We start from the raw sequence: 15,074 nt of genomic DNA, 5'->3' as shown, positions 1-15,074 counted from the left end.
ACAACATTGTAAAAGTAGATTCTCAAATGCATTTAATCCTCTATATAAAGTTCTTTGTACTGCTGTGTGAAATGCAGATTTTGCATGAAGAAACACTTTTATTACAAAGTGAAATAGAACCAACAGAGAAAAGCACATTGAACTGCCATGTAAAATAATAAAAAAAAACATTTGTGCAATGTTTGTGAGTTTTGTTGTTGGAGGGAAGACATTATTCTTTCTAACGTCCTGTTTTAGCAGCAGTCTGAGCACTACTGAATGCGCGCTTTGTTAAGACTATTCATACCCGAACTATTTTCTGGTGTAGCAAACTGTTCTAGCAACAGATCACACACCTCCTCTGTGAAACCACAGGACTTCTCTCTCGCTGCTGATTGGCTCAGCAAGGCTTTTGCTAATCCTCGTTTTGAGTGTCACTGCCACTTCTACTTCTCTAACGGGTAAAGTATTAGCGAGAGAGCTGCCACTTGTGCTGCAGGAAGAATACAGACAAAAAGGTAAGAGTTAGTGAAAAAGTAGTTCTATAACTGAGTTTATTATTGTGATCTTTTCTGCAGTTGGTTTGTATGTAAATGTTTAGGGGCTATTTGCTGCAGTGTAGTAAACTAGAGCAAGGCGTGGCTGGGAATGTGAGTTTTTTGCACCCAGTCTGCTTTGTACTTACTTGTATCCAGGTGTGTAAAGAAGACCCTGCAGCTATTCACAGGTTATGATTTTGCATATATTAAAAAATAATATATTAAAAAAATATTTAAGTCACTTATAGGATGTGTTAACATTTACCAGCAGATTTAGAGAAGGGCTGAGAAGCTTTACAGTTTTTTTTGTATACTGTCCTACTTCCCCCTTTGCAGCTAACTTCCTTAATTTTATAAACAGCCTATGGGATGTTAAATACTTTTAAGATTGTAATATAAAATAGTTTAATTATATGTGTATGAAAAACTTATTTTTTGGTGTGTTGCAAATACACTTTTATTTTTTAATGTTGTACCCTGTTCCCTGTAATGCAGAAAATTGTGGGCTTTCCATTTCCTGTTAAAAGCGTTTTCATAGTTTAGAATTAGAGCATTTAATTTGCATCTATTAGCAAATATACTTTGTTCTTGTCATATCCTTTGTTGAAAAGAATACCTAGGTAGGCTCACAAGCAGAAATGCACTTCTGAGATCTACTGATGATTGGTGGCTTTGCACACAAGCTTTTTCTAATTGGTTTGCTATGTATTTTTAGCAGTGCATTAATTAAAGGGACACTAAACCCCAAAAATGTATTTCATGATTCAGGTAGAGAACACAATTTTAAACAACTTTCCCATTTAGTTTTATTATCTAATTTGCTTCATTCTTTATATATTCTTTGCTGAAGAAATAGCAATCCACATGGGTGAGCCAATCATACGAGGCATCTATGTGCAGTCACCAATCAGCAGACACTAAGCCTAGATAGATAATAGAGGTAAATTAGATAGTTGTTTAAAATTGCATACTCTTTCTAAATCATGAAAAAAAAATTGGGTTTCATGTCCCTTTAAAGGGACATGAAACCCCAAATGATTTCTTTCATGGTTTAAATAGAGCAGGCAATTTTAAACAACTTTCCAATTCACTTCTTTTATCGAAATTGCTTAATTCTCTTGCTATCCTTTTGTTGAAAGTCATATCTACATAGGCTCAGGAGCTGCTGATTGGTGGCTGCACGCAGATGCCTCGTTTGATTGGCACATCCATGTGCATTGCTATTTCTTCAACAAAGGATATCTTAAAAATGAAGAAAATTAGAAATAAATAGGAATCATAAAAAAAACAACATTGGGGTTTCATGTTCCTTTAAACACAGTTACAGGAAACAATAGTAAAATGTGTTTTCTTTTTGCACATGTATGTCCCTTTAACACTGCTATATTACACACAGCCATTGGTTGCACAATCCAGTGACCAATTTCTAACTGTCCCTATTTGCCCTCAGCAGAGAAGGAACCCTAGGTTAAAACATGTTGGTACTCATTGCTATATGGACTCTAAATATTTACACTTATTTTTTCAATATTTAACTAATGTAATGTATAAAAAAAAAATCTGGATAATCTCTGCTTTGGATACATAATTCAGTCTAACGTTATTTAGTGTCTAGTGTCAGTAATGTGATTCTGTTTATATTTTTTTGTATCTTTGTCATATAAAATGAATAAATGTAGGTGCACGTTGCTTTGGGTAATCCTATTACATGGGCCATTGAATGAAGAAATTATTGCTCTTCTGTATAATAAACTGATTATAAGATTTTGATCTTGATTTGTTTTCAGAGTTTAATTTGCAGAAAGTATACATTCTTTTGCAGTTCAGGAACCTACCCCTTTAAAAGCCTCTTGAATATTTTTTATCTTATCTCCAAGTTGTGGCTAGTTAGGCTCAGATGTATATGAGTTTCTGCAAATATCAAATAATCACTGTGTAGTATGTTGTAAGACCAGCATTCTAAATCCTGCAGAATTAATATCAGCCTTTCTTGGGGCATTGAAAAAAAACTATGTATAATTACACGTTAACATTTTGAGATAAATGTCCTTTTAAGGATGTAAACACATTGCCTTTTCCGTTCCTCTTCAAATTAAGATATGATCGGTGATTGGCGCTTACATACAAATGGCACTCCTGGTTGGCTCGCTGGCTATAACCTTATCTTGAGCGGCAAAGCACTGTGCTAGCTGCTTAAATTTGTCAGTGTGTTGAATCTCTTAAAGAGACAAGTCAAAATTTAACCTTCATGATTTAGATAGAGCATGCAATTTTAAAAAAAACTTTCCAATTTGTTCTGTTCCTTTGGTATCTTTTATTGAAGAGTAAAACTAGTGAATGTCTATTTAGTACTCTATGGCAGCAGTATTTTGAAACATTTGTAGCTTTGTTATACAATGTTGCAATACACTGCTGCCATACCGTGCACACTCCTGAACTCTTATGAGCCTAACTCATTTTACTCTTCAATAAAAGATATCAAGAGAACAAAGCAAATTTGATAACAGAAGTAAATTGGAAAGTTGTTTAAAGTTGCATGTTCTATCGGAATCATAAAAGTTTGATTTTGACTTTACTGCCCCTTTTAATAGAAGTTAAACACATAGGTTATTTTAACCAAATTATTTCCACTAACAAATTAAGATTTTATTTGTTGCAGTGAAAGTACTTTTTCAAATATTTAAGGTTGATTAAAAAAAATAATAATAAATAAGATGCTGTTTAATTACTCCAATTTTAGGTAAGGCTATTTACATGGGGTAGATATAAATGGCTATTTACATGGGGGTAGATATAAATGGCTATTTACATGGGGGTAGATATAGATGGCTATTTACATGGGGGTAGATATAGATGGCTATTTACATGGGGGTAGATATAGATGGCTATTTACATGGGGGTAGATATAGATGGCTATTTACATGGGGGTAGATATAGATGGCTATTTACATGGGGGTAGATATAGATGGCTATTTACATGGGGGTAGATATAGATGGCTATTTACATGGGGGTAGATATAGATGGCTATTTACATGGGGGTAGATATAGATGGCTATTTACATGGGGGTAGATATAGATGGCTATTTACATGGGGGTAGATATAGATGGCTATTTACATGGGGGTAGATATAGATGGCTATTTACATGGGGGTAGATATAGATGGCTATTTACATGGGGGTAGATATAGATGGCTATTTACATGGGGGTAGATATAGATGGCTATTTACATGGGGGTAGATATAGATGGCTATTTACATGGGGTAGATATAGATGGCTATTTACATGGGGGTAGATATAGATGGCTATTTACATGGGGGTAGATATAAATGGCTATTTACATGGGGGTAGATATAAATGGCTATTTACATGGGGGTAGATATAAATGGCTATTTACATGGGGGTAGATATAAATGGCTATTTACATGGGGGTAGATATAGATGGCTATATACATGGGGGTAGATATAGATGGCTATTTACATGGGGGTAGATATAGATGACTTTTATGTACACTTACTAGAAAGATCTCAGGAAATACTGTGCATTTCATTCTCATTAAAACCAAAATTATTTGAAACATTTTACCATAGCAGAGTAAAAAAAACAACAAAAAACTGTTGTGTGCGTGTGCAGTTAGAACGGAAATTTCTGTGAATAGGAAACTGTCAGTTTCAGATATATATAAGTGATCATTTGATCACATTTGTTTCACATTATAGACTGTTCATTTTGCTGCATTGTGTATATGGTGATAAAAAAAATGTAATTATCATATGCCTATATATATTGTAAAGTTACAATTAAAGGGACACTGAACCCAATTTTATTGTTTTGTGATTCAGATAAAGCATGCAAATTTAAGCAACATTCTAATTTACTCCAAATATAATTTTTTCTTCGTTCTCTTGCTATCTTTACTTTAAAAAGAAGACATCTAAAGCTTTATTTGGTTCAGACTCTGGGCAGCACTTTTTTATTGGTGGATGAATGTATCCACCAATCAGCAAGGAGAACCCAGGTTGTTCACCAAAAATGGTCCGGCATCTAAACTTACATTCTTGCATTTTCAAATAAAGAAAATTTGATAATCAGAGTAAATTAGAAAGTTGCTTAAAATGTCATGCTCTATCTGAATCACGAAAGAAACATTTTGGGGTTCAGTGTCCCTTTAAACTTGAATGGATTGGAAAAAGACTGAAATTTTAAACAAGTTTACAATATATATTTTTTTTTTTCTGTTTTAAATTTTGTTTATTTCTTTTGGTATCCTTTTGGTTAAAGAGTAATCCTAGGTGCTCTCAGGAGCGTGCACGTGTCTTAAGCCATTTGGCAGCACGGTTTACAACAATGTTTATAGCAATGTTATACATAATTGCAAACACAGCTGCCTTAGAATGCAAAAAACATGAACACACTCCTATTAGCCTACCTAGCTTTACTCTTTAATAAAAGCTACCAAAAGAATAAAGTAAATTTAATAATAGAAATAAATTGGAAATTTGTTTAAAATTGCGCAATCTGAGCAATGGATGTTTAATTTTGAGTACTTTTTTTTTTTTTTTTTTTTTTTTTTTTTAGTAGACAACCCAAAGTATTGATCTAGGCCCATTTTGGTATATTTTATGCCACAATTTCACCGCCAAATGCGATCGAATAAAAAAAAATTGTTCACTTTTTCACAAACTTTTAAAAAAAACTTTAGGTTTCTCACTGAAATTATTTACAAACAGCTTGTGCAATTATGGCATAAATGGTTGTAAATGCTTCTCTGGGATCCCCTTTGTTTAGAAATAGCAGACATGTAAGGCTTTGGCGTTGCTTTTTGGTAATTAGAAGTCTTCTAAATGCTGCTGCGCACCACACTTGAATTATGCCCAGCAGTTAAGGGGTTAATTAGCTAGCTTGTAGGGTTAATTTTAGCTTTAGTGTAGTAGACAACCCAAAGTTTTGATCTAGGCCCATTTTGGTATATTTCATGCCACCATTTCACCGCCAAATGCGATCAAATACAAGAACACAACAAATAGGACCTCAAACATATGAGGTATGTGAAGACGCGTTAAAAGTGGTGATCAGTCTGTGGAAATCTCAGTGGGATCAGATGAAAGTGACAATCCGGACCTCCTTCAATCATATGCGAAAGTCCCTTGTAATATTCCCATAGGATAAGAGTCACTGATATCCAATAGTGTATAGTCACCAATCCCAAACAAATATAGTATAAAACAATTAAAAGGTGCATAAAACCGCCAACCAATACTACACCGACTGTTTGGTAAAATGCCGGCTCCAATACAGCTGGTGTGGCGTAAGGACGGTGGGCGTGGCCTAACGCATTTCATAGGACGTCTTCCTACTTCGTCAGGATTGAAGAAGGTCCGGTTTGTCACTTTCATCTGTTCCCACTGAGATTTCCACAGACTGATCACCACTTTTAACGTGTCTTCACATACCTCATATGTTTGAGGGTATTTAGTGTGAGTGTGCAATCGTGTTTTAATAAATATATGTTGTTTTTGTTACACTAGACTTAGAGGGGTTTGCGCCTCTTTCTTTTTGTGTTTTCTACAAATGAAAAAAATAGTTCACTTCTTCACAATTTTAGGTTTTTCACTGAAATTATTTACAAACAGTTAGTGCAATCATGGCGCAAATGCTTTTAAATGCTTCTCTGGGATCCCCTTTGTTCAGAAATAGAAGACATATATGGCTTTGGCATTACTTCTTGGTAATTAGAAGGCCGCTAATTGCCGCTGTGCACCACACTTGTATTATGCCCAGCAGTGAAGGGGTTAATGAGGTAGCTTGTAGGGTTAATTTTAGCTTTAGTGTAGAGATCAGCCTCCCACCTTACATCCCACCCCCTGATCCCTCCCTGACCCCCCTCAAACAGCTCTCTACCCTCCCCCGCCTAACAATTGTCACCGCCATCTTAAGTACTGGCAGAAAGCCTGCCAGTACTAAAATAAAAGGCTTTTTTTTTTATTTTATTTTTTTTTTTTATTATTTTTTTTTTATATTTTAGTCTGCAGTGATTGATCCCTCCCCATACAGCTCTCTCTAACCCTCCCCCCTCTACATATTTGCTGTCATCTTGGGTACTGGCCGCTGTCTGCCAGTAACTATTTTGCAATAAATTTTTACATTTTTTTTTTTTTTCATATTATAAAATATTTTCTGTAGTGTAGCTGTCCACCCCCTCAACACCCTCCCCGATCCCTTGCCCAACATTTATTCCTCCCCCTCTCCCTCCTTCCCATACATTTTACAAAATATTTATGTAAATGTGGCGCATGCACACGCCCCGCCTCGGGCACATGATCAGGAACCAACAATGGGCCTCCCACCCACCAATGATCGGCTCCATCGATGGCCGATGCGGAGAGAGCCACAGAGTGGCCATCTCTGCATCGGTGGGTAAATAAGGGTATTGCAGGGATTCCTCAATATCAAGGCATCAGTGCAATACTCTGGAAGCGATCACCATAGCTTCCAGAGCTTGAAACCCCAGAGGACGTGTCAGGCACGTCCTTTGTCCTTAACTGAATTTTTTTGTAGGACGTGCCTGACACGTCCTTGGTCGTTAAGGGGTTAAGGGACACTATAGTCATTTTTTGTTAGATTATGTAACCATTTGAATGACATTTTAGTGATTTTAATATGACAAAATGTTTTATTTTTTTGTTTGGTGTGTGACAAATACAAACTTTAAGGGATATGAAATTCACATTTTTTTTCTTTCATGATTCAGAGCATACCGTTTTTAACTACGTTCTAATTTACATCTATTATCATTTTTCTTCATTCTCTTTGTATCTTTGGTTGAAAAGCAGGGACATATACTTAGGAGCCTGCCCATTTCTGGCAGCAGTTTTGCAACAACGTTAAACATTTGCAAGAGCACTAGATAGCAGCAGCACTATTCCCTGCCATGTAGTGCTCCAAACATCTATCTAAATACCTCTTCAACAAAGGATATCATGGGAACAAAGCAAATTTGAGAATAGAAGTAAATTGGATACTTTTAATATGCTCTGAGTCACGAAAGAAAATTTGTTGGTTTCATATAAATTTTCAGATCCTATGTAATCACGCGGGGCAAGTTTTAAACAATATGAATTCTTATTTCACAGTCTGATTTTATTGCTCTATAGCACTGTTTTTCAAACATGTCTTCAGGCCTCCCCAACAGGCCAGGTTAAGAACAGGTAAAATAACCAGGTTTACTAATCAGCTGATTATTTCACCTGTGCTCTAGTTCAGATATCCTCAAAATGTGGCCTGTTGGGGAGACCTGAGTACAGTTTTGAAAACCAGTGTTCTATAGTGTGGTCTGGAGAACAGAACTCAGATAGTGTGTCACTATCTCATAGTAACAGCTCTGCTTTAGATAACTGTATGCAATTTACTTAGCTCACACTGGTGCTATTTGCTAACCGTACAGATTTCTCTGCAGATCAGTGGATGGGCAGATAAAGTGCACACCCAGCCCATACTTTAGACGAGCCTGTTTTAATCAATTTCTGCAAATTTCATCTCGTAAACACGTGCACAGTTTCACAATTGTAATACATTGCACCAGAAAGGGTTACTTCCTGTTGGGTTTCCAGATCGTGCCTGTGGTTTCTGTTCTCTGTCTCAAGAGTCCCTGCTGATGAGAGAAATCTCAATACTGGCAGTTGATCTACAAAACTTTTAAACACACTTTTTTTTAAATTCACTTCTATTTTCAAATGTGATTCGTTCTCTTGGTATTCCTTGTTGAAAAATAATACGCACATATCATACACTAGGTGCTAGCTGATGATTGGTGCCTGAACACATTTGTCTCTTGTGATTGGCTAACTAGATGTGTTCAGCTAGCTGCCAGTAAAGTAATGCTGGTCCTTCAGCAAATGATAACAAGAGAATGAAGCAAATTTGATAATAGAAATAATTGAAAAAGTTGTTTAAAATGTTGTTGTGTTCTATCTAAATCATGAAAGAAAATTGGTTTCCTGTCCTTTTTAAGCAATTTTTCATTTACTTCCACGTTTACTTTTTTCTCTTGGTATTCTTTGTTGAAAAGCATACCTAGATCTAGTTGGTGATTGGTGGCTACACAAATACACCTTTTGTCATTGGCTCACCAGATATGTTCAGTTAGCTCCCAGTAATGCATTGCTGCCCTGGATCTGACTTTAACTATGTGTTTAATCCCTTTTGCAAGTGTTTAACACATAGTTATAGGCAAGCAACAGAATTATCAAAACAGTAGAACAGAGTTCCAGCCAGCAGGTGCTCCAGGTTCATAAAAATAATCCTCTAGCGCAGTGTTTCCCAACCGCGGTCCTCAAGTAGCCCCAACAGTCCTGGTTTTCATTATAGCTGAACCACTGCACAGGTGGAGTAATCAGCTGATTAGTAACCATGGTTACTAACCTGCTCTCTTTCATCTGCTGATTATTTCACCTGTGCTCATGTTCAGCTATGATGAAAACCAGGACTGTTGGAAGTACTTGAGGACTGCGGTTGGGAATCTCTGCTCTAGCGTATTAGAGAATTTTATTTGACCAATTTTTATGTTACTTTCACTTTAAAGGGACATTAAACCCAAAATTGTTTTTTCATGATTTAGATAAAGAATGCCATTTTATACAACTCTCTCTAATTTACTTCTATTATCACATTTCTTCATTCTCTTGGTATCTTTGGTTGAAAAGCAGGGACGTAAGCTCAGGAGTGTGCATGTTTGGAGCACTATATGGCAGCAGTTTTGCAATAATGTTATCTAATTACAAGAGCACTAGATGGCAGCGCTATTTCCTGCCATATTGTGCCCCTGACGCCTACCTAGGTATCTCTTAAACAAATAATTTGATAATAGAAGTAAATTGTAAACCTTTTTAATGTTATACTCTGTCTGAATCACAAAATAAACATCTTGGGTTTTATATCCTTTTTAAAGGGACAGTATACACCAATTTTCATATAACTATGTAATAGACACTACTATAAAGAATAATATGCACAGATACTGATCTAAAAATCAAGTTTAAAAACTTACTTAGAAGCTCTCAGTTTAGCTCTGTTGAAAAGGCAGCTGGAAAGCCCACTGTAAGTGGGAAATAAGACCCTCCCCCTCCCCCCTTCATTTGCATATGTAAAGACCCTTTACACAAACAGGAGCAAGCTGGAGTAGGTATCTGTCGGTATTCTCCTAAACCTTTGGGGCTTGGTTAGGAGTCTGAAAATCAGAGCAATGTTATTTAAAAATAAGCAAAACTATCCATTTAAAAAAACAAAAACAAACAAACTGTATAGGCTATATAAATGGATCATATACAAAACATTTATGCAAATAAAAATCTATTGTATAATGTAATATGATAAGGGTAGAAAGGGGTTTAAGTATTGTGGGGATAAAAATCCAATATTAAACATTTTAAAAACGTACTTAGAAGCTCCAGGTTTAGCACTGTTGATGAGGTTAGGCCGAGACACCCAGTGAAAGGGGCTAGGAAACAAGAAACATTTAGACACTCCCCCCACCCCCCTTCCCTGCATATGAAAATGCAGACAACACAAAAAGGAGCCAGAAGGAGTCTTTAAACACGTGTATACATCTGACACTGAGGGGCTTGGTTAGGAGTCTAAAAATCAGCACAATGTTATTAAAAAATAAGCAAAACTATACATTATTACAAAACACTCCCAGATGGGCTATATAAATGGATCATCTACAAAACATTTATGCAAAGAAAAATCTAGTGTACAATGTCCCTTTAATACATCATTTCAATGTCCCTAGAAGAACTGCAGTTGTAGGAGGGGTATTTCATGTCGAATGTCACTACTCACCGCCATATTTGCAATTTGTTTGACAAACGAATATCTGCACATACTTACTGTGTGTATATATGTATGGTTCTGCTATGTTAAAGGGACACTGAACCCACATTTTTTCTTTTGTGATTCAGATAGAGCATACAATTTTAAGCAACTTTCTAATTTACTCCTATTATCAATTTTTCTTTGTTCTCTTGCAATCTTTATATGAAAAAGAAAGCTCAGAACCCTGGACAGCACTTGTTTATTGATGGATGAATTTATCCACCAATCGGCAAGAACAACCCAGGTTGTTCACCAAAAATGGGCCGGCATCTAAACTTACATTCTTGCTTTTCAAATAAAGATACAAAGAGAATGAAGAACATTTGCTAATAGGAGTAAATTAGAAAGTTGCTTAAAATTGCATGCTCTATCTGAATCAGAAAAAAAAATTGGGTTCAGTGTCCCTTTAAACTCTAATGCTTTTACTCACAAATACACTATGCCAGTTGCAGATTAAATGGGCAGTGCAGAAAGATAATATTTTAGAGCATTTTATTATTGCACTATTGCTTGCATATAAAGGGACACTCCAATCAAAATTAACCCCTTAAGGACCAGCTACGTACCCTGTATGTCGCTGGCCTTTTTTTGGGACTTGATTGTTTTATACCGTGGTCTTGCCACCAGCGTTGAGACTGCTCTATTCCACAAAGCCTTCTGGAGGGAGGGCATTAATAGCGTGTTCTTGCTAGACTTGTGCTATTATGTCCGGAAAAAACCCTTAACGCCCAGTGACATACAGGGTATATTGTGGTCATTAAGGGGTTAAACTTTAATGATTCAGATAGAGCATGCAATTTTAAACTGCTTTCCAATTTACTTCCATTAACAAAATGTGCACAGTCTTTATATTTACACTTTTTGAGTCACCAGCTCCTACTGAGCATGTGCAAGAGTTCACAGAATATAGGTATATGCATTTGTGATTGGCTGATTGCTATCACATGGTACAGGGGGAGTGGAAATATACATAACTTTGAAATTTGTCAGAAAAAAAATCTACTAGTCATTTGAAATTCAGACGTAAGGCTCGATTTACCAAAGCCCTACGGCTGCAAGTTCTCACAAGAACTTGCTCGCCGTAATTTAACAAGCAGCGGTCACCAGACCGCCGCTTCCCTAACCTCGAGTCCGACCGAGGATCTTGACAGCTCCTGCCCGCGCGTGATTGGCTGTGTTGCGCGGGCAGGGGGCGGGATTGCACGCAAGAGCAAAATTGCGCTTGTGTGCAATGGTGATTACCTGCGGGTAATTTCACCCTGCCACAGGCGAGCTGAGGCGTACAGGGGCGCGTATACGCGCACCTGTACGCCTCAGCTTTGATAAATCTAGCCCTAAGTGCTATTACATTGTCTTGTTATAATGTATTTGTTTATGCAAATCTACTGTATATACTGGTCCTTTTAATAATGTGTTAAAGTCAGCTTCACAATAGCACCTCTAGTTAGCCAATGCCAAGAGGACTATGTGTGTAACCACCAATCACCAGCTGGATCCCAGTAGTGCATCTAGGTATGCTTTTCACAAAAAGGATACCAAGAACTAGTGTAAATTTCATAATAAATGTTAAAAATAAATAAATGTATTAACCCCTTTAACGACTGGTGTACCCTGTATGTTGTGCTGTCATTAAGGGATTTACTAGCTTAGCTTTGCCGACCGCCGCTAGCTGCGCTATTACTGCATGCCTCAATTGCTGTGGCATGCAGATATAGCGTGCTCTTGCCAACATCGGCAACACCTGAGCCATTACCAAGACGCCTTTAAAACGTATGTGAACGGCCGCCAAAATAAGTGGTTAAAATTGCATGCACTATCTGAACCATAAAAAGTTTAATTATGAATTTCGTGTCCATTTAACTTTTTTTTTTTAATGACGTTGCACGGTCTGAATTGTTTAGCTTATCTACACAATGAATCTGTAAGACACCACTTGTTACAACATGCTGCAGAGTGTTAATTTTAAGTTCAAAGAAAAGGTCATTTCTATCCTGTACACACAAGAAAAACAGGTCATATGTGAATTCCAAACGAGGAAACTATTGTTATGAGATGGGCTATGTATTATATTTTACTTCTAACAACCTAAGAAAATGAAGACATGAGTGTTAATATATTTATCCTCAATACTTACACAGAGCCATTGCAAAGATTAATACCTTTTGTATGTTAGCAGTTTATGAAATATTCTTGAGAATTTCCACAGTGAAAATTAAAACCAAAGTTCCTTTTTGATAAGGAGGCACAGTGAATTATGAATTAACGGGACATTAATGTGAAAGTCAATCCTAGCGTTTCTGAAACGATAGGATTGACTTTTGAAACAAATATAGGTGACTTTCATTCATGAAGTATAAGATACTTCATGTAGAAAGCTCCTTTATTTGTTTCAAGCGATCGCCATTCTTAGCTGCTCAGGCAGCCCACGGCGTATCGCTGTTTGGCTTGAGAGGTGACGTTTTCACCTCTTAGCCAATAGCCGTGCGGTAAATCCGGCTTGGTGCCCTTGGGAGCCGGATTTACCGCACGGCTATTGGCTAAGAGGTGAAAACGTCACCTCCTTAGCAAAAACATTTTTAGCCGTGGGCTGCTGTAGCAGCTAAGAACGGCGATCAATTGAAACAAAGGAGCTTTCTACATGAAGTATCTTATACTTCATGAATGAAAGTCTCCTTTTATCTGTTTCAATAGTCAATCCTAGAGTTTCGAAAACGCTAGGATTGACTTTCACTTTAAAACCCAATATTTTTCTTTATGATCCAAATTGCGCATACATTTTTTTTTTTTTTTTTTTTTTTTTTTTTTTTTTTTTTTTTTAAATTTCATTTTTATTATATTTCAACATGTTTATACATTGCGCATACATTTTTTTAAACAACTTTCCAATTTTATTTATTTTGCTTTATTCTCTTCTATCCTTTATTGGAGAAGCAATGCACTACTGGGAGCTAGCTGAACACGTTGGTAAACCAATGACAAGAGGCAAATATGTGCAGCCACTTAGCAACTAGCTTCCAACTTCTGAGCCTACCCAAGGTATACCTTTCTTCAAAGGATACAAAGAGAACTAAAAAAAAATAGATAATAGAAGTAAATTGGAAAGTTGTTTAAAAACATTTTTGGTTTCTTGTCCCTTTTAAACTTTAGCAAAATACTTTATGATTAAAGTGAATGTAAAGTTTCATCAAGTAGTACCCGGTTTTTAAAAATACTATTAAAAACAGTGGCACTTTCATTGATGAAACTTACATTGCACGATATTTGTAGAAATACCTCTTTGTCTTGACTACAACAGTGCAACTCTTGGCAGGGCCCTCTACCCATTTGATCCCTATAATTGTTTTGTTGTACTCCGCCTTTCTTTATATTGCTGCGGAATCTGTTGGCGCTCTACAAATAACCGATAATAATAATTATCAATCTTTCTTCATTCTCTTGCTATCTTTATTTAAAAAGCAGGAATGTGATGCATAGGAGCCGGCCCATTTTTGGTTGAGAACCTGGGTTATGCTTGCTTATGGGTGGTTAAATTTAAGCCTCCAATAAGCAAGCGCTATCCATGGTGCTGAACCTAAAATGGGCTGGCAGGATTTACATTCCTGCTTTTAAAATAAAGATAGCAAGAGAATGAATAAAAATTGATAATAGGAGTAAATTAGAAAATTGATTATAATTTCATGTTCTATCTGAATCATGACTGAGAAATTTGGGTTCAGTGGCCCTTTAACAGATGTTTTAAGCAATATGTGGGTAGAACTGTATGTCACCTTGAGGAACAAATTAAAAAAGTTTTACCATCCATAGGAAAAAAAGCAAGCAAAAAATACCTTAAATTTAAGTTGCAAAACCTTTGCAGACCCATAAGGGAGTTTATTACATGAAATAATAGTTCAATAAAATCCTGGGGGGAGGTGTTCATTTAACAACCTTCAACTTTTATAAATATTTACCTTGTCAACCACAAGGACAATGGTTTATTGATCGTGAAATGAATACATATGGTGTGAATGTAACCTAGTCCTCCATCCGAGTTATAATTATTATTTATTCAAATTTTAAACATTTTATTGTCCTCAATTACATCTTCTCCTGATCCGGTGGCATTTTTGTGATTTTAGCACTGCCAAATTTTTAGTGAGTTCTTGAGTTGACCAAGTCAGAAAAATACTTGGAAGCAATGTCATCTGGAGAACGTATAACTTAAAGGGACACTGAACCCAAATTTTTTCTTTCGTGATTCAGATAGAGCATGCAATTTTAAGCAACTTTCTAATTTACTCCTATTATCAAATTTTCTTCATTCTCTTGGTATCTTTATTTGAAATGCTAGAATGTAAGTTTAGATTCCGGCCCATTTTTGGTGAATAACCTGGGTTATTCTTGTTGATTGGTGGATAAATTCATCCACCAGTAAAAAAGTGCTGTCCAGAGGCTGAACCAAAAAAGAAGCTTAGATGCCTTCTTTTTCAAATAAAGATAGCAAGAGAACAAAGAAAAATTGATAATAGGAGTAAATTAGAAAGTTGCTTAAAATTGCATGCTCTATCTGAATCATGAAAGAAAGAATTTGGGTTCAGTGTCCCTTTAAGTTCCCTGGGCCTGTGATGACTTAGAAAGTCACATAGGCAGGTAGTAGTGCAAAAAGAATCTATTAACACAACAGTCCCCAAGATACCGCAAGGG

At 36.3% G+C, this 15,074-nt stretch overlaps 1 protein-coding gene across 2 annotated transcripts in view; it reads left to right on the top strand.

Moving 5' to 3' along the window:
- Positions 1-395: 395 nt before the first annotated feature.
- Positions 396-15,074, top strand: part of LOC128642474 (rho GDP-dissociation inhibitor 2) — a 414,423-nt gene continuing 399,744 nt past the window's right edge. Inside the window, exon 1 of one of the 2 annotated variants that reach the window (XM_053695250.1) lies at positions 396-497. The gene's annotated coding sequence lies outside the window, so the exon portion shown is untranslated. Of the gene's footprint in view, positions 498-671; positions 707-15,074 lie in introns of those variants that run through there. The other variant, XM_053695251.1, reaches the window with a different exon arrangement.

Source organism: Bombina bombina, chromosome 11 (assembly GCF_027579735.1).
Source record: "Bombina bombina isolate aBomBom1 chromosome 11, aBomBom1.pri, whole genome shotgun sequence".
In the NCBI taxonomy this organism is placed as follows: Eukaryota; Metazoa; Chordata; class Amphibia; order Anura; family Bombinatoridae; genus Bombina; species Bombina bombina.
The sequence above is the reverse complement of the archived record's forward strand: the minus strand, read 5'-3'. Positions and strand labels throughout refer to the sequence as shown.